This window comes from Leiobunum rupestre, chromosome 3 (assembly GCF_980474605.1).
Source record: "Leiobunum rupestre chromosome 3, qqLeiRupe1.1.hap1, whole genome shotgun sequence".
NCBI classification, from domain to species: Eukaryota; Metazoa; Arthropoda; class Arachnida; order Opiliones; family Sclerosomatidae; genus Leiobunum; species Leiobunum rupestre.
Genome location: NC_143386.1, coordinates 4302785 through 4330000, shown reverse-complemented (window position 1 = coordinate 4330000; position 27216 = coordinate 4302785). Strand labels below are relative to the sequence as shown.

Below are 27216 nucleotides of genomic sequence, written 5' to 3'. Positions count from 1 at the left end.
ATAATCACTTTCTCAAGAGGCAGGTCGATGTCCCTTTTGAAATCCTTATCCGCACTGATATCGAATACACCTGCCGGGGTGTGCGAGCCAAAGAAGGCTAGGTCGTCGGGGGTTAGTGCAGCGTGGACATTCATCAATTCGTCAAGAGTCTGTTGGGCAGTTGGGGACAGCGTTTGAGGAGGGAGCGATTTGGTGTAAATAATTAAGCTGGGGAAGTAAGTCCTCCCAATATCAGCACTGTCATCGGGCAAATAGACGACTAGTTCATTATTCTTTATTGACCTCAGAAGGAAGAGGTGAGTACGGTGCGCCAATTTCCCCGAAAGGAAAGGTTGGTCGCGCCTAGCGCTTTTTAAATCGATCCTCGGAAACCGAGGAAACGATCACCGAAGCCCGAATTTTCCCCGAAGGAAAAAACGGCGCAGTGGTCAGTAATCCGACCCTCAGATAGGCGAAACTTCGGGAAAGACCCGAGGTTGCAATGTGCGTTCGAAAGATAAGTGCTCAATGTGTCCTGCAATTCACACCAAGTCTCGCAGCTGGCTGCGTTCTCCATCGACCCACGAACCGAGTGATCCACCGCTTAGAGTCGTATATAATGTTTGCATTATAAGAACCCTAGAAATATAGAAGAAGAAAAAGGCGAACGATGTCGTCACGAAACGACGGACCCTCTTTGGCGGAAATTATACGGATAAAAGGAACCCATCGAGCTGCCACGACGCCTTAAATCGTGGCCCGAGCCTTCCGTCGTACTTACGCTCTGACACGACGAGTTCCCACTCCATGAACGAAGCGCACTTCGACGTTCGAGGATATTTTTATATTTTAGAGAGTATAAGAAAGTCGTTACCAAATTGCACGGGGCGATCGTTTTGAAAGAAGCGCGCAAACGACCACGGCGCTCTCGTTCTCTCGCTCGGAGAAAGACAAGCAAAACGAAATTGAGATCGAACCGTCATAGGAACAAGAGGAACCCTAGTCACACTCGCGTGCTTTCGGCGAAACTCGAAGCTCCTTCGACGCGGGCGTTAGTCGGTACCGGCTCGATCGGCTCGGCTACCAACTGCAACGCGCCTTCGTCCTTTCTCGGCATCGTTCTTCAACGCACTACAATCGGTGACTCGTGTACTAACTCTCCGGGAGTTTCGAAGCCAACGGGTACTACTTTTTACATAGCACCCGCCTCCGCGAAAACCCCTACGAAACCTCCAATTTTTCGAGGTGAAACGTTTTTTTTACCCTTATTGAGAAAAAACTTTTTCGGCTCCGGTTAACGTTATCATAACCGCAGTATCGATAATGATCCTTCCGCAGGGTCACCTACGGAAACCTTGTTACGACTTTTACTTCCTCTAAATAATCAAGTTTGGTCATCTTTCCGGTACGGCGGTGCGACCCGAAAACCGCTCCGAGCACCAGTCCGAAGACCTCACTAAATCATTCAATCGGTAGTAGCGACCGGCGGTGTGTACAAAGGACAGGGACGTTATGAACACGAGCTTATGACTCGCGCTTACTGGGAATTCCTCGTTCAAGGGGGAAAATTACAAGTTCCTATCCCCATCACGGAAGAGGTTCATCGGGTAACCCAGTCTTGCCGGACAGTGGTAGACATACGTTGATTCCTTCAGTGTAGCGCGCGTGTGGCCCCGGACATCTAAGGGCATCACAGACCTGTTATTGCTCTGTCTCGTGCGGTTATACCTCCATTCGAGGTTACAAACCCTCAATAAATCGCAGTATGGTGGCTGCTCTATTAAGTACAACATCCCGACCGGTACCTTAGTCGTCTACGGACGATTTGGTACCATAACGTTTCTCCGAAGATAACAATCAACAAGCCAAAGCCGCGAAACTCTGCAAGCTTTGCAATGCTTATTTTAAGAAGGCTTTTTCGCCGAGACCGCGCCGAAACGCATCTCGACTAGCGTAGCCAACAAACGCAAAAGGCACGAACGATATCATTGCAGCGACTAGACAGGATTCTGACTTAGAGGCGTTCAGTCATAATCCTACGGATGGTAGCTTCGCACCACTGGCCGCTCGACCAAGCACATGTACCAAGTGTCTGAACCTGCAGTTCCTCTCGTACTGAGCAGGATTACTATCGCAACGACATGTCAACAGTAGGGTAAAACTAACCTGTCTCACGACGGTCTAAACCCAGCTCACGTTCCCTATTAGTCGGTGAACAATCCAACGCTGGGCGAATTCTGCTTCGCAATGATAGCAAGAGCCGACATCGAAGGATCAAAAAGCGACGTCGCTATGAACGCTTGGCCGCCACAAGCCAATTATCCCTGTGGTATCTTTTCTGACACCTCTTGCTTAAAACTCTTCAGGTCCAAAGATCGATAGGTCCCGCTTTCGCGGTCCGTATTCATAATGAAAATCAAGATCAAGCCAGCGTTTGCCCTTTTGCTCTACGCGAGGTTTCTGTCCTCGCTGAGCTCGCCTTAGGACACCTGCGTTACCTTTTGACAGATGTACCGCCCCAGTCAAACTCCCCGCCTGACACTGTCCTCGGAGCGCCGAACTGCGAGAGCCCGGCGCTTAGTGCTAGAAAGGTGAACCTTTCGGTTCGCTCTCCGCTTCACCAAGTAAGTAAAGAAACGATGAAAGTAGTGGTATTTCACCGTCGGCCGCAAGCGACCTCCCACTTATGCTACACCTCTCATGTATCTTCACAGAGTCAGACTAGAGTCAACCTCAACAGGGTCTTCTCTCCCCGCTGTTTTTGCCAAGCCAGTTCCCTTGGCTGTGGTTTCACTAGGTAGTAGATAGGGACAGTGTGTCAGAATTCATAGCCCGGTGTACCTAGTAACAGAGACCATACCACCGGAGGCCTATCATCATAGTGCCCTACGCCAGCGTCCCCCTAGCCCGGACAGGTGACAAATCCAGCATGGGTAGCAGAACCCCACTACTGATGGTCGCACCTTTGACGCTAGACGCTCAACCCAGCAGAAGATGCAACAATGGGACGACCAGCCCACCAATTCGCACACAGCAGTGGGATAGAGAACGGATGCTCTAGCAACTCTGGCCGACACCCCACCTAGAAAGGCACGACGAGCACACAGCAGCCCGCATAACCCAGCACAGTTGGCACCGGAGCTCCCGGTGGAAGTCCAAAAGGCCGGGAGATGGGTCCGCCGTGCCCTCATACGGAGGCTCGCGGCCCCACAGCAGGTTACCCAATCCGCCGAATCGACCAGTTTGCCTGGACCTTCTCCGTTAGCCTGAACCGAAGTTCAGTATCCAGCCCAAACCTGACCGAAGTTGGAGGTGGAGATCATTTGATCAGAGCTAACATATCCCAGTGCGCCACCGCCCTTACGGGTTACAAGAGCCGGACCCCGACTCCCCGGTAAAGCCACCAGTTATTGCACACTAACCCATTTAGGGCCAGTAGATAGGGACATGCATCAGATTTATAGCCCGGGGTACCGGTAAGATTGAAACCACACCACCGTAGATCCATCATCAAATGCCCAACGCCAGCGTCCACACTCCCGAACAGGTGACAAAACCAGGATGGGTAGCAGAACCCTACTACTGATATAAAAATATATATACAAAAATTACAAGATATTTACAGTTTGCGCTTTTTAATTTGAGTTTCAGAATTATCGGCCTCCCCTTCTTCATCTTCCGGGTGTCCTTCAGCAAATTGCTTGTCCAAGAAACTTGTATTATTTATAAAAAAAGTTTTCTGAGCAACAGAATTGCTTCGATTGATGTAGGCGGTAGTGTTCTTAGTAAGTTACTTACCAGGGGGTGCCCGCAGGGTTCTGTTAGCGGGCCTCTTCTCTTCAATTTAGTCATGGATGGCGCTCTCAGTTGGGTTTACCCGACGGCGAATGCTATTCAGGCCTTTGCGGATGACCTACAGGCGATGGTCTGTAGTTCTTCGAGGCGTGGCCTTGAGGTCCTCAGTAACGAACTTCTGGATACTCTCTATAGGTGAGTTCTGCACAAGGAAGTTCTTCCGACTAGTAGGGGAATGGACTTATCCCAAAGAATATTTTCGTTTAAATGAAGTCTCGGATAATAGAAGGTATTCGTCTGATGCTAAAATTACGGATATGACGATTAAGGAAATATCAGCCCCCGCAAATATGAAACATTTAATTATGTATTTACATCAGTTTTTCAAACACAAAACGTATGTAGCTGTGAAATCACGCCGTAAACAATTAGACAATAAAAACAAAGTTGAAAGTCTTCGACAGCGAAGATTAGAGGGACATAATAGTGTCATGGATTCTGAAGATTTAGGCGAGGAATCTGAGACAAACTCCGGTCCAGATGGGCAGCGTATTCTAACGGCCAATATTGATGTGAACCTTGAAGTTTCATCTCAAGAAATAAATTCTCTTTGTGAGGATAAAGAGGATTGTTTTATTGCCCGGTTTGAAGAGTATACAGAAATGGAGGGTACAAATCCAGATTTGGTTTTATTATTAAAGGAATTACTCGAAACTAACGATGTGAATATTCTGGAAAGAATCAACTTTTAAAAAATACCTTTGTATTTTGCAATAAATAATGAAGTCATTTTTATTTTTATTTGCTGTCATTTTTCCAGAATTAGAAATAAATACATAATTTCGGTAGCACATGCGAGCAACACTGAAAGTCTCTGATATAGAGGAATAATAAAAAAGGAGCAAAATAAAAACGGGGAAAATTGCGGGGAAAAAGACTCTCAAAAACGGGGAAAATTGCCATCTTAGCTACAAAAAAAGGGAAAAACCAAGTCACCCGAGTGGAAACACTGAGTGGGAGGTCGCTTGCGGCCGCCGGTGAAATACCACTACTTGCATCGTTTCGTTACTTACTCGGTGAAGCGGAGAGCGAACCGAAAGGTTCACCTTTCTAGCACTAAGCACCGGGCTCTCGCAGTTCGGCGCGATCCGCTCCGAGGACAGTTTCAGGCGGGGAGTTTGATTGGGGCGGTACATCTGTCAAAAGGTAACGCAGGTGTCCTTAGGCGAGTTCAGCGAGGACAGAAACCTCGCGTAGAGCAAAAGGGCAAATGCTGGCTTGATCTTAAATCGGCAGAAAAATTTGTGTTAAAAAGTAATTAATGTCTTAAAATAATTACCAGAATTTGAAGGAACAAGACAATACCTTGTCTTAATTCAAAAAGCTTTAAGTCTCCGAGTCAAAGATTGTACAATATATGGTGTAATGCCAAATATTTAAGTTTTATATATTCACAATCAATGAGTTTAACTAAATATATATTCCCCAGTTATATTATTTCTAGCTTAGAAATGCAGTAGTTCTTCCCAAACATTTGTTTCCTATTTTCCTTCTTTTTTAAAACCATCAATTGTCATGTGTGGACGCTGGTCACCCCCATGACGGTTGAAAGGTTTACAATCAGCACTCTGCTCGCCTCAAGGCGTGTTGGCAGGGACGCCTTTAAATTAGTTTAGAGGGCTAATGGCCATGGTCCTTTACTCCCCGTTCTCGCTTTTGACATTGTTCTGCACGTGTCTCCACTCTTGGGGCTTTATGAGAATCCGTCCCTGTTTCTTAACTTCGTTTCCTTTTTATTCATTTACAATGAAAATAACTATTGAAGTTTGTAAGAAATCCAGTATAATTCTAAGAACAAATTTGTGTTCGTATTTTTAACCTACCTTACAATCTTAAGAACATGTGTCCAATTAAACTTGTTTTTGTAGTAAATTTACCATGTGTGTTGCGCCTTGCTAAGTGCGGAATTTTTGTAACTTGAATGTGCGCGTTTCCGACTTTTGACCCTGGGGGTCACCAAGTTTGGTGTCCCCTGGTATTCTAAGTTTTTGCCAATAAGATATTCCAATTAAAAACTAAAGAAACTGATTGGGGAACACAAACCGACCCGGATGAAGAGGTCACGTGACCCTCGAGTAAAAACTCGGTGTTCGCGTTTTTGGAAGGCAGAATAAGAATGGAAATCTAAACGAAGTTGAGAAAGGACCAACTCTAGAGTTACCAAAAACAACCTCGTGAGCGACTTCACCTATGATGGTGTGAATAATTCGAATTTCTTTAGTCAATCATCAATTCGGTACCGATGATTCGCGTTATACGCGACGGTATAGAGGTCGGGGATGGTTAACTTTTATTCAATAGATAAAGCTCTCAAAATTATTCATAAAACGTTTTGATCAAGTAATTTATATTTCTGTATTTTCCGATTAATGTTTGGATGAATTTGTAAAAGTAATCGGAAAACGACGTTTTTTTCGATAAAAAGCTCAAATTTTACGAATACATGTTTTTTAATCATTTTCCGAAATATTAACCGGTAAATTTCTTTGTTTACATTTTTTCCCCGAAAAAAATCAATTTAAACATGGATAATGATTAACCGTCCCCGACCTCTACGACGGTATAAGTGATCGAAATAAAGAAGGTCCAGAATACGTCTAAATTGTGCGCGCACCCCGCTCGTGCCACCTTCTCAGGAGAACCAAGGAGTTGGACACCGGACTCAAAATCTTAAGTATGATTCTATTAGTAGGGCCCCATGGGCTTCATTTTAAGGGAATTCCCAGAAATACCCTAGTTGGTGTTTGAATTATGAAATGTTTTGTTTTTGTTTTAATTTGTTTTTATATTGTCAACCGTATATCCGGTAAATGTTCCTTTTTGTGTTTAACTTTATCAATGTTTATTTTAAAATTAAATCTATCTTGCAAACTTCAATCTATTCTCTTTACCTGGTACTAGTAAACATACCACTAGACACTTACTCCTAAATTTATATTGTCTCTCGCTAACGCCAATAGTGAAGTTACGCGAGTTCCTCTGGACAAAGTCAATTGCTGATGGGTTTTCAACTATGGTGTTAGCCCTGGTGATAAAGCACGTCACAAAATGGGGGCCCAGCCGGGATTATTTTGTTAAGTTTTCTGTATAATGAATTTTTAATGTTTTTATTAATTTTGAATGAATGAGATGTTTCGATTTATCCAGGTATATTTTTAATATTTTAGAAATGTTCTTATAGTTTAAATCCATGATTTAGTTGAGGTATATTTTGGTGTTTATACTGTTCCGAGCGTTTCTTTTACTTAGCAGTTTAGTTTGACATTTTTTGGGTTTAGTTTCTCTTTATGAGTAGTTTTGAGGCTCTGTCTTACTTTCGTTTCGAAGATTTTGAGTTTTTAGAGCACAGTCGTCGAAGCCGTAACGAACGGTACGAAAGACGTTTAGCACGTAGAAATAAGGTAGAACAGTTAGCACCGGAAACCGCCGTTATGAATAATACAACCACTGGTCAGGGAAGTAGCAGTACCGGGGGTGTTGGGATCCCCACTAATATGTTTCATCAATCAAGTACTCCTTCTCATAATACTTCTAATTTTACTCATGCCAATCCAAGTATTTCCAATTATAATACTAACACTATCCCACCTACTAACAATGCTCTACCTACTTCCTTATTAAATAATTTAATGGCCCAATTAGCTATAATGGATGCACAGCAACAACAGTTAGCTGCCCAGCAGGCCAACATTGTTTTTATAATAACTAATATGCAGCAAAAGCAAGCAAATAATTTGCCCCAGGGAAATATTATTCCCCCAGCTAATTCCCTATCACAGGCCAGTAATGTAGCGCCGTCAAATCCCTTGATACAATCAAATAATTTAGTGAAGTCAAATAATTTAATGCCCACCTATAATTTAGCTCCTCAGTCTCAAAACAATAATTCTAATGGCCCATCTCTTGTGACACATTCCATGTCATCACCCTTTGTCTATACGCACAATTTAGCTCCTCCTCTGTATGAGGGTAAACTAACGGACCCTGGGCTAAAAGATTTTTTACATCGCGCCAAACAAATGTTACGTGGCATAATGATAATTTACACTTTCTTTCGTGGACTTAGAGCTAAGTTTGACCGCGGTACAAGCGACGAACATATTAAAGATCGCATTAATGACCAGGTACAAAAGTCTCAAGAGACGGTTACCGAATTCTTAGAAAAATTACAAACATTATTTAGTCAGTTATGTATTCCCCTCCCCGAAAAGGAACAGATAAAAATTGTTTTGCGTAATTTAAGGGATGAAATCGCCATACCCTTTATGGTTAAGTCTTATGTCAGTATTCGGGAATTGATAGACGACGCCATTTTCGTTGAGAGGCGTCTTCGAAAGCCAAAGAGTAACGGTAGTGCTTCAGCAACGGGAGAAACCGATAAGTCGTCAGGTACTATAAGCGGGACGAATTTTAGTAGAAATCTCCAGTCTTGCAGTAACACCGGGGATAGTCAGCCTCGAAGACAACCCACTTGTCAGCTTTGTAACAGGCAGGGGCACGTGGCTACCGAGTGTTATTCGCAACGTTGACGAGTCGGCGGGGGCACTACGGAAGGTCCCACGTATTTTCACCCAAATGAAACATGCCACGGATGCGGAGTTATAGGACACGTTCGTCCAGACTGCCCAATACAATTTCTCCAGGTACCCCTTCGGTTCCTATTTTCCCATTTAAAATTTCGGCGGCGGGAAACGCGGCCGCGGGCGTCCCAGCGAGAGGACAGCCCGCGTCAATTCACTAGATAATAAAAACGCCGGCACGGAGACCTTTTCTTTAGGCCCCATAAATTTAAAGGGTGGTCAGTATTTTTTGGATGTTTTTGTGTGTGGTATTCCTTGCGTCGCATAAGTTGATTCCGGCTCGTCTAACACCATTCTTAACAGTGCTTTAAAACCTTTGTTAGAGAGTCGGGGTTTCCCCACCGTTAATTCTACTGTTGCTCTTATGCAACCTGATAAATCTTTGTTGGCCACTCAAGGCGTAGTATACGTTCCTATTAATTTACACAGTAAAAATGCTAAGTTTGAAGCCATTTATGTTTCCGGTCTGGCCTATTGGTGTATTTTAGGAAGGGGTATTTTAAGCCATGGTGGTCTGGTTGTGGATTTTGGTATTTTATTTATTTACAATGAAAATAACTATTGACGAAATTATACCAAAAACCCTTACATGTTAAAAAATTTTAAACTGATTCATCACAACCCAATAAATGAAAAATAGGTTTAATTAAAAGTTTAAAATTTAAACGATCAGTGACTATCCGATAAATGATAAAAAATTAATGCCCGGAAAATTGTATAAATAATATTTTTGATAATAATGTAGTAAAAACGACCCCTCGCTTAAGATTAAAAAATTAATAAAATGAAAGAAAAATCAAATTTAGTATTACCATATATTAAGGGGGTAGGGAAAAAACCAACCGCCAACTAGCAAAACACAATATAGGTCTGGTCAATAATAAATTCAATAACTTAGGGAAGATTCTGTTAAAAAATAAACCAAAAATTGAAAAATTAAAAGAAACAGGTATAATCTATAATGATAATTATGTAGGCCAAACAAAAAGCAAATTTAAGTAAATAATAGAGGAACATAAAGATAAGGTTAAAAAACTAAGCATTGAAAATGGTTTGGCCAATCGCATAAATAATAATATTGGTCATAAAATAGTGTGAAATGATTAAAAAATATTGGCAAAAGGAATTTTAAAGAGGCGGTCTATATAAAAAATCAGGGAAAATTAAATCAAGATAAAGGACAGATAGAAGTAAAAAATTGGGGCAATTTAAAGATTAGGTTAAAAAATGCGTTAAGAGATAATGTCGGAAATTGTTAATTTTGTAAATTTCATTTATTGTAACTCTCGGCTTAAAAGGGAACCGCGGTCCGAAAGCTCGCATCTTGGCTTTTGAATACTGTTGTTTTTATTCTAACGCCATGGTTTGTAAAACATTTAAAATTAAGGATTACTACTCATATAATTCACCATTATTTCTCTTTGTTTATCTGATATTTTCCCCGACCGTTTTTTCCATTGTTAGTTGCCATTTAAATTTCAATTGTGAAATTAACCCTAAAACAGGACAATATGAAGCCAACAATAACCACGTGTGACGCGGAGTGTGATGTTTGGGTTTTTTCCCCAGCTGACCGGCAGCAGCTGATTGCAAAACCCTTTGCAACGGACGTCGTGATTGGCTAAATTCTTAGGAGGAATTATTGGTTTAAAATCTCCGTCGTTCATACCATTGAACGACTGATCTAGTAACTACATCGCCGAATAAGAGAGGTAGAATACCTATTTCCAAAATTCAGAACGATTGTAGTAAGGGAGTGGTCGCTCAGCCCGTCTACAAAACAATTTATCGCTCGCTGAAGGATTTCTTTAGAATAGGCCTCCTGGTTGTAGTTTTTGGCCGGACGCCCCTGAAGAAGCGCCCCAATCGCCGTTGGCAATTTTCGTCGTGGAAATCGACGAGGAAGAAGCCGACGAGGCCGAAGCCTGGGAAGGCTACGACCAGCCCATCATGGAGAGCGCGGAGGCGACGACCCGCAAATGCGCGAAATTGAGCCTCGAAATGAAGGCCGAAGACTTAATGATCCACGAGGAGGACCGTAATTAATATTATTATATTCAATCATTAATATATATATATAGCGTAAGTAAATTAATTGAGAGAAAACAATTGAAAAACCAGAAAAAAATAAAACAAACCCAAAAAGACAAAAAACCAAATCAAAAACAAGCCTGCGGGTAAGACAACCCGGGTGGGCTTGATTCGATAAAGATTGATATATATATATATATATCTATCTATATAGATTAATAAATAAAAAATCGAGATCGAAACTTACGAAGAAAACACTCGTAAAAAATTAAATATTACGGGATAGAAAACCCACCCGGTCGAGCTAGATTCGCGAAAGATTTCTATATATATATATATATATATATTATAAAATCGAGATATTTTCCGAGAAATAATATTAATCGTAAAATAACGAACAAAATAACTCAGTCGTTCGGACAGTTAACTAGCGACGAAATCGAAGCGGACGGCGCGAAGAAACGACGCTCCCGACAAAGGGGGTTCCCCGAACAGTTTTGAGGTAGTCGCGCCTTCTTCAACGGTCATCGCCTCCGACGATGAAACGGAGGGCGACGACACTTGGCCTTCGTCCGAGTTGGAGGACGAGTAGAGAGCCGACAGCGCGGGAAACGGGTGAGAGGCCGACCGTTTCCCGCGATAATAAATTTAATTCAATTAATCATTAAAAATATATATCTATAATTACTTAAATAATTGAGAGAAAATCCAAAAAAAATACGAAAAAAAAAACAAAACACAACCAAGAAAATTTCACCAAAAAAAGGCAAAAAACCCGGTTGGGCTTGATTCGAAAAAGATTTATACAAAAAAGTTAAAGAATAACTTAAAAAAAAATAACGAAAAAATAGTTCGCCATGTTTTCCCCAACTTCCTCCTAGGAAGGGTTATATAACCTGGGTGTGTGGCCTGCGAACGCGTTCGCATTTTTGGGGCAAAGGGTAATTACTGCGTACGCAGTCGAACAACCGTTTCGGCAGTTTATAGGTTGGCAAAACCACCGTGTGACGGTAAGCGTTAACGGATAAATTTGCGATTGCGTTGAGTTTTTTATTTTTTCTTCGTTAACGCCCACCGTCGCTACGTTTGTTATGGGTGCGTGTTCTCCAACTCCTTATTGACTTTTGGGACAAACCGAGTGCTGAGTGTTATGGCAACCTCTCAACTTCCAATGGCAGGGTTTCCACCAAGTCGTCTTAGTTTCAATTTGCGATAGCATCGGGACGGATTCGAAATCGAGCCCTCCTGCATGGCAGGCGACTGTTCTACCAAAAAAACCACCGAAACATGTTACAGTTCACAGGAAATTATAAGCTCAGCTTAAGCGGATACGGTTATTACAAATTAACAGAGTATTAAATTTCGGTTTTTATATAAATAGAACAAAATTTCGTTTTCCATTTAAATTACTGCATCGAAGATATTCTAATGTAGCGTCTTCTCTGTTGATTAACAATAACGCGCCAGCCAGGTTTTGAACCCGAGCCCTTCTACATGACAGGCAAATGTTCTACCACAGAACCACCAATACATGTAACATTTATTTGAAAATTATAAACTCAGCTTAGCGGAAGAGTATATTAATGGTTTTTAAGTCTAAATTTTTACGTATGAAATTTTTAAGGACAAATCTTGTTTTAGCGCAGTCAGCAGAGATAAGAGGATTAAAGGGTAGACCTGTGGGGTTTTTGTTATTTATTTACGAGTTTTCTTTTCGTCTTTAAAAAAGTTGTAATAATTCAAAAGCGTTTATTTAACGTGTATTGATGTAGGAGCGGTCGTTTCGTCAAGTGGCTCTCTGTGCATTGTTGATGGTACGGTTTTTACTTCTTGTTATTACATTTGGTGTGGGAATTTGGATATCTACGCTTCCTAATGCTGTCATTGATTTCCTGGGTGAGAAAAATAGAAATAGCCTCTGTAGATATTTCTTTCATTAAAATTTGCTTCGTATTATATTTAACTGATAAACTTGTTCTGTAAATAGGGTTAAATTTAATTGTGCATTGGTTTAGTACGTCTAACTCGCTGTTGTAACTTCTTAATTTTTATTATTCTGAATAAATTAAACTCGGTTGGTTCGTCTCAATTATTAAAATTAAAATTTTATACCGGGCGGGATTACGTTTTTATGAAATAACTCTGAATTGCGGATATATCTTTAAGGGTCATCTCGAGAGATAAATACCACTAGGGACAATTCTTCCGAGGAGAGGTATATTTTGGCTTGCCATCTTGTTATTTCTCCTCCGACGCACCGTGGCCGTCTTTCGTCACGGCGTTCTCTCCCATCCGCCTCTCTGAGCCACCCGCGGAATCTTCTCTGTCTCTTTTTCCGGGCGGACTTCCCGCTCCGCAAATGGCAGCCACTTAATAGAGACAAGCGAGGATTCGGTTGATCCCTCCGAGACATCCGAAATTTTCTTTTTCCCGGGTACGGCTTCGGGTTTGCCGTCGAGCGGATCAATCCCCTGCGGGCAGGACAAGCGTATATGAATTTATATACCCCTGCAGGGGTGGAGAAAATAAATTAAAATGTTAGGGGAAAAAGCGAAACCACAGCCAGTGAAACTCCCTACCACCCTAAGGCAAAAACAGCAAGGTAAGTACATGGGGACACTTACAAAAAAAGAGGTTGAGGACGAGCTAATCGTCCGGAAAGAGTAGGGAAAAGTTATCTGTGATGAAAGCACCCAGAGCCCGGAGAAGACGTAAGTTGCATTAGTGGAGACCAAATGCAGAGGGGTGTCCTGGAGACGGCGGTCGATAAATCCAACCGTAAGGGGACAATAGATAGTGAGCGGCATCAGCCTCAGCAGCGCCGCAGGCGCAGGTCGAAGACGGACGGCGACCTACTTGGCTGAGTTACGAGGGGAATTTCCCATCGCCGGTAAGTATTTGTGAGAGGTAACAGTCAGTGCCGGGACCAGTCGTAGAGACGGTAGGAAAGAAAAGGTAAGTATGGCGGCCAGTGTCACCGTTGGTCCATAGGCGCTGCCATGCAGCCATGGAAGAGGTAAGTAGGCGGCTCTTAACGCATCTCGACTAACGCAGCCAACAAACGCAAAAGGCACGAACGATATCTTTGCAGTGACTAGACAGGATTCTGACTTAGAGGCGTTCAGTCATAATCCTACGGATGGTAGCTTCGTACCACTGGCCGCTCGACCAAGCGTCCGAACCTGCGGTCCCTCTGGTACTGAGCAGGATAACTATCGCAACGACATGTCAACAGTAGGGTAAAACTAACCTGTCTCACGACGGTCTAAACCCAGCTCACGTTCCCTATTAGTGGGTGAACAATCCAACGCTTGGCGAATTCTGCTTCGCAATGATAAAAAGAGCCGACATTGAAGGATCAAAAAGCGACGTCGCTATGAACGCTTGGCCCCCACAAGCCAGTTATCCCTGTGTTAAAAGTCAAAATGATCGATAGGCCCCGCTTTCGCGGTGCGTATTCATACTGTACCGCCCTAGTCAAACTCCCCGCCTGACACTGTCCTGGAAGCGGATCGCGTCGAACTGCGAGAGCCCGGCGCTTAGTGCTAGAAAGGTGAACCTTTCAGTTCGCTCTCCGCTTCACCGAGTAAGTAAAGAAACGATGCAAGTAGTGGTATTTCACCGGCGGCCGCAAGCGACCTCCCACTTATGCTACACCTCTCATGTCTCTTTACAGGCATTTGGCTATTAAAATTATTTATTGTAGTACACTTTACATCGGTGTAACGGAGCAACCAATTATAGCCGTACGCTAGCGTCCACAGGAATTGCACCCAATCTAAGAACCTTCTCTATTTTGTAGCAACAAAATAATATTTAAAGTCTAAATATACAGGACCCTTTTAATAAGAACTACAAAGCCGGTTCGTCCAGGAGCTCTGAAGCGTTAATCAATAAACAAACAGATAAATAAAAACCCGCCAAAATACATTCAAAATAAAACAAGACCTTGCTTGGTAATTTTTGGCCAGAGCGTTGACTTACAATCACCCTTAACAAATAAATAAAATCATTATCATTTAAAATATAAATGGGGAAACCCCTGTCCTAAGAAAGCTTTATGCGGCGCATTTTATATTAAAAATATAATTTATTCACATTTTTGACACACAATGTTAACAGTACAGGAGGCCTATTCTACTCGACTCGTTAGACTTTGGAATGACAAAAAAAGTCGTTCAAACAAAATTTGTCGCTAAAAAATAAAAATGGAATTCTACTCCGTCGTTAAATATTTTCTCGTTAGGTAACTACCAGAATTTATCGTTCAGTGAACGACATGGTCTGATGGTGTAGTTAAGATCTCACCGACCAATATACTCAATAAATTGGCGGTAGTAGTAATCGAATTGCAAATATTAAGCTAATCTGAAATAGCTGATAGGTTAGGTCGTCGAGATATAAGAAGACAAAGAGTGATAAGAGACGAATCACAAGCTTTCGTATTAAATGACACTTTTTGTGGACCACTTCCATCACTGTTTAGCATGTTAGCTAATGTTTCCCACATTAAGCCTTTTTTTAAACTCCGGATTACTAATATAATTTATCTTTATTTCTCTTTGTTTATTCGATATTTTCCCCAACCGCTTCCCATTGTTAGTTGCCATTTTTATTTTTATTATGAAATTAACCCTAAAAAACGACAATATGAAGCCGACAATAACCACGTGTGACACGGAGTGTGCTTTTTGGGGTTTTTTCCCAGCTGCCCGGCAGCAGCTGATTGCAAAACCCTTCCTCATAGGAGGAATTTTTGGTTTAAAATCTCCGTCGTTCAAACCATTGAACGACTGATCTAGTAACTACATCGCCGAATAAGAGGAGTAGAATACCCATTACCAAAATTCAGAACGTTTGTTGTTAGAGAGTGGTCGCTCAGTCCGTCGACAAAAAATTTATCGCTCGCTGACCGATTTCTGTAGAATAGGCCTCCTGGAACATGTCTGGGGAAAACAGAGCGATTACCCACCAACATGCAACAAAACTTCGTTACAAATAGAGTATAAAAGCAAAATTTGTAGCCATTTTAGGATTATAAAAACGAAGTTAAAAAACAGGTATATCCCTGATACAACGCCAGCCCCAGAAAACTCGGTAAAGCTGGGATGGCTAAGATTTTCTGCTTTAAGCAGAACTAACCAGAGGGAGACAAATGCAAAAGATAAAAGAAATAACATCGAACCATTTAAAACAGGGAGGAGGGGGGAATAATATAAATCTATAAAACATCCAAAAATAAATAAATTTAAATGTTAAAAAATATTTCAAGTCAATAATACACGTAAACAGTTAAAAAGAATTGTTGTGGCGACCAACACCAACATATACCGACCTCATAAATGATTAATACATGTACAAAGTTTGTATTTCCTACGTTTTAAATTATCTTAAGTGTTGCACACACGCACCAGTATCGGTCATTTACAAAAAGCCGTTACATATTTGGCATCTCTACTGAGGATAAGACGCCTTTTGGGGATAATAGGTATATTCTCGTTTCTCATGATATAAGCCTAACGGTCAAGACCACTGGATACGTCCAGCCTAGTTAAGCTAATGGGTCTTGACGTCCCAAAGACTGGCTCTTTTTCGAACGCCCGGGGAGGTTGTTAGTTAGGCCTTGGGTCCCATTGTCCGTGTGGTCGGTTGAATTTTGAGGAATCCGGAACTACCAAGTGTAGCAGAACTCACGATGGCTCACAATCCGATAACGATAAACGACTTGGCCGACCTGTAAAGCCAGGTCCTTCAAGGTAATAGGGGGGGGGGGGGGCGGACGAATGAGGGATCCTCCCCTCGATTTGATCTTTAGTGGAAACCCAGGGGAAAGCGTCTACGAGTTTCTAAGGAATTTGGACGATTATGTGAACTTACATAATTTAACGGAAGACCAGGTTATAAAACTTATCCCCCGTACCTTGTGCGGTCGGGCCAAGATCTAGTATCGCCACCTTACAGCGGTACAGGTTTTGACCTGGGCCCAAGTAAAAACTAAACTGAAAACAGATTTTTTATCTCCGGAAGCGGAAGAAGGTTGAAAAATTAAAATCATGCAGCCATGGCAAGAATCCTCCGAAAAGGTGGCGGATTATATGTATACCGTCTGCGAGATTAACTTATGCAAGAGATTGACTTTTTCGGATGCCGATTTACTACGGTACCTAAAGATGAACCTCCGCAATGAGATAAAAATTGATGTAAAATGAACCCCAACTATGACCCTTACCGAATTCACGGATGAAATTATCTCAGTAGAATCTATGTTAACAGGGGTGGAACCACCCATTCCTTCCCCTGCGGTGGTCCAAAGTAGAACGGGACCTGGATCGCCTAGGCGTAGTTCGGTCGTCCTTTCTTCCAGGGGGCACTGACCCCAACTCCCCCGATGACTCCGATAGGGCCCCAGATATTTTATTCCGGTGCTACCGCTGCTGAGGGAAATCCCCACCAAGCGAGAGTTCCGCCCTTCTTTAATCCATATAGTGGGTATGGTGGGCCCAACCCTTTTGTTCCTGCTCCAACTCCCCCGTCGAAGCGGTTGGTAATCGAAGAGATTGGGGAAACCCCGAAAAAAGCGATAGAGGGTAGACCAAAAAGTAGGCAAGGAGGGGATCGGAATAAACCGAAAAATCGTTTTTGGGAAAGACGCCCCATAGTTTGCTATCTATGTCAGGAGGAAGAGCGTTATGCGGATGATTGCGGGAAGAGAAAGCCAAAAGGGCAGCCGGGAAACGGAAAAACGTGAGGTACGGCAAAAGGAGCCGCCCCTCCCGGCAAACAATAGTAAAACCCTACTTGTGTGGGGCCGTGCAGTGGAAAAAACATCTACACATCTAGGTATTATAGTAAATTATGTCCACGGTCCCCTGTTAACCCGTTTCGATACTGGGTCCGACCTTTCGTTGATTAGTATGGACCAGTATCGCTAGCTGTCATTTCTCAAACGTTCCTATGGATATTCCGTTACAGGAGTCCGAAGAATGTATCATTATGGGGGATGGAAGGTATACTTTCTCAAAGGGTTCTGTTATGGTAGCTTTTGATATTAAACACCCGACCCATGACGGGATAAAATAATCTTTTTATCACGAATTTATAATAGTCCCGTCTCTTTTCTGCGATATGATTTTGGGTCAAGATTTTTTAAGTAAATTTAAATTAAAAATCGATTACGCGACCAAAGAAATTGCAATGAGCGGGATGACAGTTCCTTTTGGGGAGGAGAATACGTCCACAAAAGGTCCTACCCGTGGGATAATACAGAATATACAGGACGCTCTGATGAACACTGACTTGCCTCCCGAAAAACGAAAAGAGTTGCGGTACTTGTGTAGTAAATTTCCCCATTTGTTCTCCGGAGAAACGGGACGGTCAAATTTAATCTTCCATGAGATTAACACTGGTGAGTCCGCCCCTGTACATAGTGGTCCTTACCGTGTGGGGTTGGGGGGGAAACGGAAAATAATGGAAGAGAAGGTAGTATATATGTTGAGGGAAGGCATTATTCGTCCCTCAACGTCCCCATGGTCCATTCCGGTAGTCCTAGTCGATGAGAAGAATGGAAAAATTAGGTTTGGCGTCGATTATCGGAAATTGAATGCGGTGACCAAACAAGACCCGTATCCCATTCCGGAAATAGACGAGTTGTAAGGAAAGTTAGGGGCTCCAAAGTACGTTACGGCTTTGGATTTAAAAGCGGGTTATTGGCAGGTGGAAATGCATCCGAATTCGAGGGCGAAGACGGCGTTCATAACATAAGACGGGAAGTACGAGTTTAATGTTCTCCCGTCTTGCCTTTCCGGGGCACCCTCTTCCTTTCAACGGTTAGTGGATGGGGAACATTTTTCGATATTTGTATACCTTGATGATATTTTGATCGCGTCAAAAACGTGGCAAGACCACTCACATTCTTTAGAATATGCGTTTAACAAGCTAACTGATGCTGGTATGAATTTGCAGCTAAAGAAAAGCAAGTTAACCTTAAAGGAAGCAATAATTTTGGGCCGCATCGTAAATGAGAAAGGGATAGCAATTCACCCTAGGAAAATAGAAGCTATAAGTAATTACCCACGTTCAACAAATGTCAAAGAGGTTCAGCGGTTTTTAGGCATGGCTGGGTGGCCCCATAAGTTTATTCCGAGGTTCTCCCATATAGCTGCCCCGTTGAACAAGCTTAAGAAAAAGGACATTCCTTTTAGATGGGGTCCAGAACAGGAAGTTTCGTTCTAAACCTTAAAGGAAGCCATCTGCAAAGCAACCCCCTTAGCCGAGTATAGGTCCGCTTGTCCTTGCATTCAGACAACGGACGCCTCCGACGCTGGGTTGGGTGTCATGTTACCTTTATCCTATGGGAGTAGGGCCCTTCAGGGTGCAGAAGTTCGGTACACGACCACAGAGAAAGAATGTCTGGTGATTCTGTGGGCGATAACAAAGTACCGTCCCTATCTAGAACACCACCCATTTACTGTAGTTACCGACCACAAGGCCCTCCAATGGCTCTTCCAATTGAGGGAACCTAATTCCAGGCTTGTCAGGTGGGCGATGTATTTACAGACTTACGATTTTAATATTTTACACCGGAAGGGGGTGGAGAACGTTGTCGCAGACGCGTTATCTCGAGCCCCTGTAAGAACTTCAACCCTATAACCCATGTCATATATAGGAAGTTATTCTAACCTAGAGAATAGTTCAATGGAAAGTCACCCCGATTCAGCGGCGAACAGTGGGGAACAGACGACTAGAGAGGGTTCTGATATTCAGGTCCCATCGGCACATTCGCTTATCCATACGTTTAGTAGAGCCGACATCCTAGCGACACAGCGGGTAGAGCCTACTATTAGAATAATTTATGACCGACTATCTCAACAAACACCGGATAGGATGTTTGAGTTAGTTAATGGAGTAGTCTATAGAAAATCAGTGGGAACCCGAGGCAGGAAGATATTTCTTCCTACGCATTATCGGAGGGCAGCCTTACAGTTGTACCATGACCACCCTACCGCCGCCCATCAGGGTAGAGACAAAACACTAGAGAGGGTTAAGTTTAGGTTCTGGTGGCCTACTATCCGAAGGGATGTATTATAATATGTCCGGGGTTGTTTAATGTGCCAACAATTTAAACACCGTACTCGGAGGAGCCCTGAGCGTATGCAGTCAACCGAATTGCAGGCCCCGTTCTATATGATCAACACGGATTTAATGGGCCCTTTACCGAAAAGTAGGAAGGGGAAAAAGTATTTACTGGTTTTCGTAGACTACGCTATCAAGTATGTTGGGTTAATCCCCTTAAAGAGGGCGACCACTGAAATATGCGCGAAAGAGCTAACGAACCGGATTATGCGTTGGGGTTCTCCCATATCAATCCTAAGTGATCGGGGACCGAATTTTGTCGCATCAATGTGGAAAGACAGCTGTAAACTTTTTGGGATCAGACCAAAGTTTACGATCCCATATAGACCTCAAACGAATCTCACCGAACGAGTCAATAAAACCCTCGGCGAGATCATCAGTATATATTTAGGAGAGGATCATAGGAAGTGGGACGTCAACTTAGATCCGCTCCGATTTGCCCTAAATAGTGCCCCACATTCCACTACTGGGCGATCACCTTTTTTCCTCAATATGGGGCGAGAACCAAGGTTACCATGGGATATGGATGTAGTTTCCGAGCCTGGGTATATAACCGATCATACTAACGCCTTTGACGTACTAAAATCGCAACTCGCCCTGTACAGGGAGTTGGCTGGAAAGCCCAGGAGCACCAGAAGAGATATTATGACCAGCACCGGGAAAGCATAGAATTTGAGGTCCATCGTTTGGAAGGCCAGCCACACTATTTCCCGGGCTCATGAACATATCTCGGCCAAATTAAGCCCAAAGTGGAAAGGCCCGTATAAAGTGGTGGGAAAGCTAAGTCCCTTGGTATATGAATTGGAAGATGTAGGATCAGGAAGAAACGCGGGGACCCATAATATTGAAAACCTAAACTCTATTGGAATAACGAGACTGTAGTCCAGGAAGGGGCAAGAGCTGGTTCAAGTCTATCGTCTCCAGGGTCACGTCCTCCTTTGGCCGCCCCCTCTCCTATACCGACCCCGAGTGGAACACCTCCTAGAGACCCCTCAGGTCACGCAGATAGTGAACCAGGGATGGGTTTATTCCCAGACACCGCCCCCTCTCACATCCGTGCAAATTAAGATCGGAGAATGTTTAGATGGGATACTCAGCCGAGTCAGTCATCCTCTGAGGAGGAACATGGTCCAGCTCTACAATTACGTGACGAAATAGATGAGATTTTTCGGGTACCTTTTGATCATGGTTGGAAACTAGAAATATGTCTGCGGAATGTTATCCAACCAGGAGGGCCAGAGAAGAATATCTTTTATCTGGCCCCTCGCGCTGGAATGGAACCCCGGGAGATAAATTTCGATCGCGGTACGACGTGGAGGTATTTTTGAAAACCCATAGGCTGGATCATTTGAAAAGGGAAAATTTCTGCTTTAAAAAACTGGAAATAGCTAACCCTCCTTTTGAGTACGTCAGGAGGGCTAGACGACGGATAGGCAGAAACGTATAATGTTTTGAGTTTACTTCCCACCAGGATGGCTGGGGGGGCGATGTACTTATCCTCTATCAGGAGAACGACGGTGGAACAGTCCGGGCAAGCGGAAAGCAGACACCGAAGCCAAGGCCGCACTCCCGGGGAGGGGGGCGATCCGCGCGCGTTCTTCCACCTTAAGCTCCGGGTAGGACGAGGTAGGGGGGCCATGGCCCAGGAAACTGTCGAACAATGGGGACGACAGGTAGAGAAGAACAAGCCTTGGTATCCGCCAAAGACCCAGGAGGACCGAGCCCGGGAGAACCTACTCTTCTGCACCATTTTGCGGAAGGAAAACTAACCACTCGGTGAAGGACTGCCCACGCACCCGCAAGGGACAAAAAGAGGCTCGCCAGGGCTCTGCCCCAAAAACCCAAGAGGAACCGAAGGCAGAATCAGAGAGGCAGAAGGAGTGGGCTCCTACGCCGATCTTTGGTAAAGGACGTGGCTGCGTCCTAAATTACAGGTAGAACCACCGAAGGACCTGGAGAAAAGGGGACAATGTGTCCTATGCAATTTTTTTTTTATTTTTTGTTGTTCCAATTAATGTGTTGGGACCTTTTGTTGGTTTTGTACTGTTAAAAAAGATTTTTTTTCTTTTAGTGGGGGAGGATGTGACGAACGGTGACTTGGAAGACGGAACGGCCGCGGGCGGAAGAGAGTTGTGTCGCTCCTCGGAGTGTATAGTTCTTTTTCTTTCCTCTCCGCCCGGGGGCGTTGTGGTTGCCAGGTTCCCCGATCGCCATCTCCCCAGGTTACAAAAACTATTGTCGGGTATTATTGAGAGAGATTTTTTGTGAGCCGAGTGATAGACGGTCGCGGCGTAGATCATTGCCGAAGGAAAGTTTTGTCAGGCTTTATACCAAGTTGTACCCGTAAGTGTCATTAAAAGAGATATATAAAATCTATTTATGGGTTGGTAAGTGTTAAAAGATTGTAGTTTTATTTACATATTGATAACGCTTTTAAAGTAGAATTTTTCAAAAACAAACCATCTGGTGCAGATATAGTTCCAACATAGTGTTTTAGATCGTAAAACCCGTGTAAAGAAATATCAGCGGAAATGAAAAGCCGTTATTATTTCATGAGTGCCAATTACACATTACGCCAATGCCGCGTTTACCTTTTTTAAGGGTGTTCGGTTTTAACCGATGACTTAGCCAATTCGCGGTTTTTACCTTTTCCAGTCTGATATGAAAATCCAAGTATCAAAGCAATAAGGGAACTTTGTTTAAGACCTCCTAGCGCGAAAAAAACTTTCACAAGTCTGGCAAGAAGTAGACTTCGTTATTGTCGTCTCTTAATCGTTCAATAATGATAACTAAGGCATGAACGTTAAGCTCTACACACGAGTAGGTGTTATATGTAACGAAATTGTCTTGGAGATTGTACTCGGAATGTTGCGAAATCCAATGCCGCCATATTCGCAAAAAGAAAACAATGTACCAATGTGACGTGCTTTATCACTAGGGCTAAAACCATAGTTGAAAACCTATCAGCAATTGACTTTGTTCCGGGGAACTCGCTTAACTTCACTATTGGCGTTAGCGAGAGACATACTAAATTTCAGAGTGTCTAGGGGTATGCTTACTAGTAAGAGGTAAAGAGAATAGTTTGCAACACGGTAAAATTAAAATTACCGCGTAATTTACTGATTTCCTAAATTACGGTAATTTAAGAACTATAGGCATGCATTGGGCTATTAAAACATTTTATTCACATATTCAGACCAATGGAGAAGGAACAATATCATCCCCCATCCGTTACAAAGATGGAAAAGCCGCGGAACGGGGGAGAGCAAATAGAAACCGCCTTATAACTAAGAGCATTGTAGCTTCAAAGTTGAAATAGAATTTTGACTCTAATGAACGCTATAATAAGTAAGATCCTTAAAAAGCGCCAGAGCTCCCCAAAACTTCAAAAAAAATAAAAACTACACACAGATGGAGATGGCGTCTGGTTTAACCCAAGGGTAGCGATGTGAGGGGGCATTATACAATGAGAAAAAAAAAGAATTGGGGAGATAATAAAGCTAAATAAAGAAATGAATCATGGGTAAAAAGTAAAGCTAAACAAAACGACACAATTTTACAGTTTCGATGTTGAAGGGAAAATAAACAGTGCGGATGTAGGGAAATCCTGTGAACTGCCTGCATAAAATTTTGATAAATAAAAACACCTTGTTCCAGCACTATCTGTACCGCCGTAAGTTTAAAGCATTTGCCAACGCCGACTGCCAAGCAGAAATCATCGTTTTCGGGACAATAAAGTCCACGAGCAGAAAGAACGAATGCGTGAAATTTTATCTCCTTGCCGGGGTAAAGGTCGCGAATACGGGCGGAGAAGGGTGGATCGTTATATTGTACGCGTTTCCTCGAGCGAGTTAGACTTAAGGCGTGTGGGCCCTCCCAAGAAACGTCGACGTCACAAATTAGGACTTGCGTATCGGTGGTGCAAATCAAATCTGGTTTGAGCAATTAAGTAATTATGAGGTGTGGTTAGGTTAGGTTAGGAGTGCTCAAAGCAGGCGTCCCGCCTAAATAATGGTGCATGGAATAATGAAAGAGGACTTCGAGTTCTATTGTGTTGGTTTTCGGAACACGTGGTAATGATTAAAAGGGATAGACGGGGGCATTCGTATTGCGACGCAAGAGGTGAAATTCTTGGACCGTCGCAAAATGGACTACAGCGGTAGCATTTGCCAATAATTTTTTCATTTATCAAGAACGAAAGTTAGAGGTTCGAAGGCGATCAGATACCGCCTTAGTTCTAATCATAAACGATGCCAACCAGCGATCCGCCTGAGTTACTCAATTGACTCGGCGGGCAGCTTCCGGCAAACCATAGTTTGTGGGTTCAGGGGGAGTATGGTTGCAAAGCTGAAACTGAAAGGAATTGACGGAAGGGCACCACCAGGAGTGAAGGCTGCGGCTTAATTTGACTCAACACGGGAAAACTTATCCGGCCCGGACACCGGAAGGATTGGCAGATTAAGTGCTCTTTCTTGATTCAGTGGGTGGTGGTGCATGGCCGTTCTTAGTTGGTGGAGCGATGTGTCGGGTTAATTCCGATAATGAACGAGACTCTAGCCTACTAAATAGGCGACCGATCACGTGTGTCGGTCTTCCTTCTTAGAGGGACAAGCGACGTTTAGCCGCACGAGACAGAGCAATAACAGGTCTGTGATGCCCTTAGATGTCCGGGGCCGCACGCGCGCTACACTGAAAGAATCAACATGTGTCTACCCCTGTTGATGAATCCCCTTCGTGATTGGGATAGGGGCTTGTAATTGTCCCCCTTGAACGAGGAATTCCCAGTAAGCGCGAGTCATAACGTCCCTACCCTTTGTACACACCGCCCGTCGCTACTACCGATTGAATGATTTTGTGAGTGAACCTGCGGAAGGATCATTATCGATACTGCGGTTATGATAACTTTAACCGGAGCCGAAAAATTGGAGGCTTCGTAGGGGTTTTCGCGAAGGCGGGTGCTATGTATAAAGTGGTACCCGTTGGCTTCGGAACTCCCAGAGAGTTAGTACATGAGTCACTGATTGTAGTGCGTTGAAGAACGATGCCAAATAAGGACGAGCGCGTTGCAGTTGGAACGTAACTGCTATATTTAATATTTTCCTGTATTTTAAAAATTTACCAAGTTCCTTAAAGCTCTCTAGGACGGCTCTGGTTCCAAAGAAAGGGGACCTAACTAAGGCTACTTATTGGAGACCAATAACCATTTCTTCAATTTATGTGAGTCTTTAATAATATTCTGGCCAAACGGTTTGCTTGCGCTGTGGATCGAAACGCTGCTCAAGAAGCATTCCTCCCGATGGATGGAGCTATGGCTTAAACTATGGTCTTGGATCACGCTTTGAACCATTGCATGAAAAAACCTAAATCTCTCTCTCTGTGGTTTCAATTGATTTAGCGAAGGCTTTTGATTCCATCTCCCATAAATCAAAAGGTCGGTGTCTTCAGCGTCTTGGAATTGAGAGTAGTTTCAATAATTATATTTCAAATACGTATGTAGGGGCGTCAACCTACATTTCCTGTGGGGATATTTTGACTGGTCATATCCATGTACAATGTGGAGTCAAGCAGGGTGATCCACTCTCACCTCTCCTATTTAATGCCGTGATGGACGAGCTTCTTGACCACATTCCCAGTCACTTGGGCTGTCAATTGGATGGGTTGTCTGTCTCTATGATTGCATACGCGGATGACATCATATTTTTGAGCTTGGCTGAGTACGGAATGCAGAGGCTTTTGGAGATTGCTTCCAGGTTTTTTAATGATCGTGGCCTGAGTATCAGCCTGCCCAAATGCGTTTCACTGGTGTTCCGTAAGCAGGGTAAGAGCGGTAAAATCATTCCATTGATGAGGCAGGTTTTTACGCTTGAGAATCAAGACGTTCCGATCCTTTCAAGCAAGAATGCATTCCTTTACATAGGCATCAATTTTGGGTACAAAGGAAAGGTTAAGGCTCAAATCATTGAGTTAGATGACAAATTGAAATTATTAAAACTGGCACCATTAAAAGTTCACCAAAAATTGGTAATTCTTCGTATGTTTCTTTTGACGAGGTATGTCCATAAACCTACGCTTGGAAGATTTACGATTGGTAACCTGAGGGCCTTTGATGCAAAAGTGCGGCACTTCTGTAAAATAGTACTACACTTACCTCATTATACCACTAATTCCTTCTTTTATTCATCGGTTAGAGATGGGGGTTTGGGTATACTTTCCTTCGCAGTTCGTATGCCGCTTAACTTTATTAATAGATTAGAAGCCTTTAAAACTAATAAATCAGATATTGTAAAGATAATAGCTTCTACGCCCTTTTTATTAAGGTTGGCTAATAACGCCATTGCTGAGGTTAGTGCAGTTCGAAAATTTCACGCTAAAGAGTGGGCTGTGTCTGTTTACGGCAAAGGGCTTTAGCAAGGGGACCCTAGTATAAATAACTTCTAATTAGGTAATAGTGCAATTCATAGGGATCCCAATAAATTCAAAAATGTTTAAAGCTGCGTGCGAATATTTTACCATGTCGTGGGGCACCAGCTAACCAAACAGGGCAACGGTCTTATAGATTTGGGTGCAATAAGACAGAATCGTTATCCCATATTAGCCAGGGGTGTAATATGACCCATGCAGCTAGCTGTAACCGCCATGATAATATCCTTAATTGTTTGGTGAAATCTATTAAAAACCCAAATTACAAGAAAATCCAGGAGCCCATTATTAAGTTGCCTTTGGAGTCGGGATGGTCTGAAATTGTTAAACCAAATCTTGTATTGGTTGACGCCCATCAGGTTTTGATATGTGATGTGGGTACTTGCTGGGAGACTCCTAATAGCTTGAGTGATGTATATAGGGATAAAGCCAGTACCTACAATACCACTGAATTTAGGGACTACATAGCCCTCCATTATCCCAATAGAGCTTTATCATTCTATGCATTTATAATGTCTGCTCGAGGTCTCTTCTGTAAGTTGAATAATGCATTTTGTGATGTTGTAGGCCTTAAAAAAGGGTTTAAAATTAAATGCGTCCAAATTATGCTAGAACAAACTATCCGCATTTACTCTTTGGCGTGTGGTTTATACTGGTGTCGGTGGTAGAATGGGTTAGCCACAGAATAATTTTAAGAAGGGTTGATTTGTTTTTGTTTAAATTTTTATTGTGATCATTTTTACTGTTAACATTTATGTGTTCTGTAGTGTATAAAATATTTTTTCCATTTTTGTTTATATAGTGATTTTTCCACCACTTTAGTTAATCTATTGTTTGGCAACGTTCCCCTGCGATAGTCCTTGTTACAAGGAAGTTAGTCAACCCAGCTATCTCAGGGTTTTCCCCCGAGTTCTTCGGTTTCCCCTTCCATACAAACTTGTCTAGGTTAACGGTAATAGTTAGTGTAGGGAGCTGTTGGCTCGATCTCATGGCATGCAGGGCTTGCCACCACCCTCCTACGCATTGTAACCCGGCCACCTGAATTAAGGGCTTCAAAAGTCGCATGATGACTTAGGCCTAAGGTGGTGCCTTGGGTATTAGCCTAGCTGATTATTATATTTGAGGGATCTGGCGTTGTACCAGGATTAAACCTGTTTTTAACTCCGTTGTATACAATTCTGTTTTATCTTTTCAATATTTGTTTTTAAGCATTTCTTGC

At 42.9% G+C, this 27216-nt stretch overlaps 1 non-coding gene and 2 pseudogenes across 1 annotated transcript; 1 reads left to right on the top strand and 2 right to left on the bottom strand.

Annotated features, from left to right (window-relative positions):
* Positions 1-437: 437 nt before the first annotated feature.
* On the bottom strand, positions 438-591 carry LOC149949141 (5.8S ribosomal RNA). The gene has a single exon (XR_016480154.1). It is a non-coding gene; the product is annotated as a 5.8S ribosomal RNA (ribosomal RNA).
* Positions 592-1703: 1112 nt separating this feature from the next.
* Positions 1704-2823, bottom strand: LOC149949140 (large subunit ribosomal RNA; annotated as a pseudogene).
* A 20554-nt stretch (positions 2824-23377) lies between these two features.
* On the top strand, positions 23378-24458 carry LOC149949139 (small subunit ribosomal RNA; annotated as a pseudogene).
* The last annotated feature ends 2758 nt before the right edge of the window (positions 24459-27216 follow it).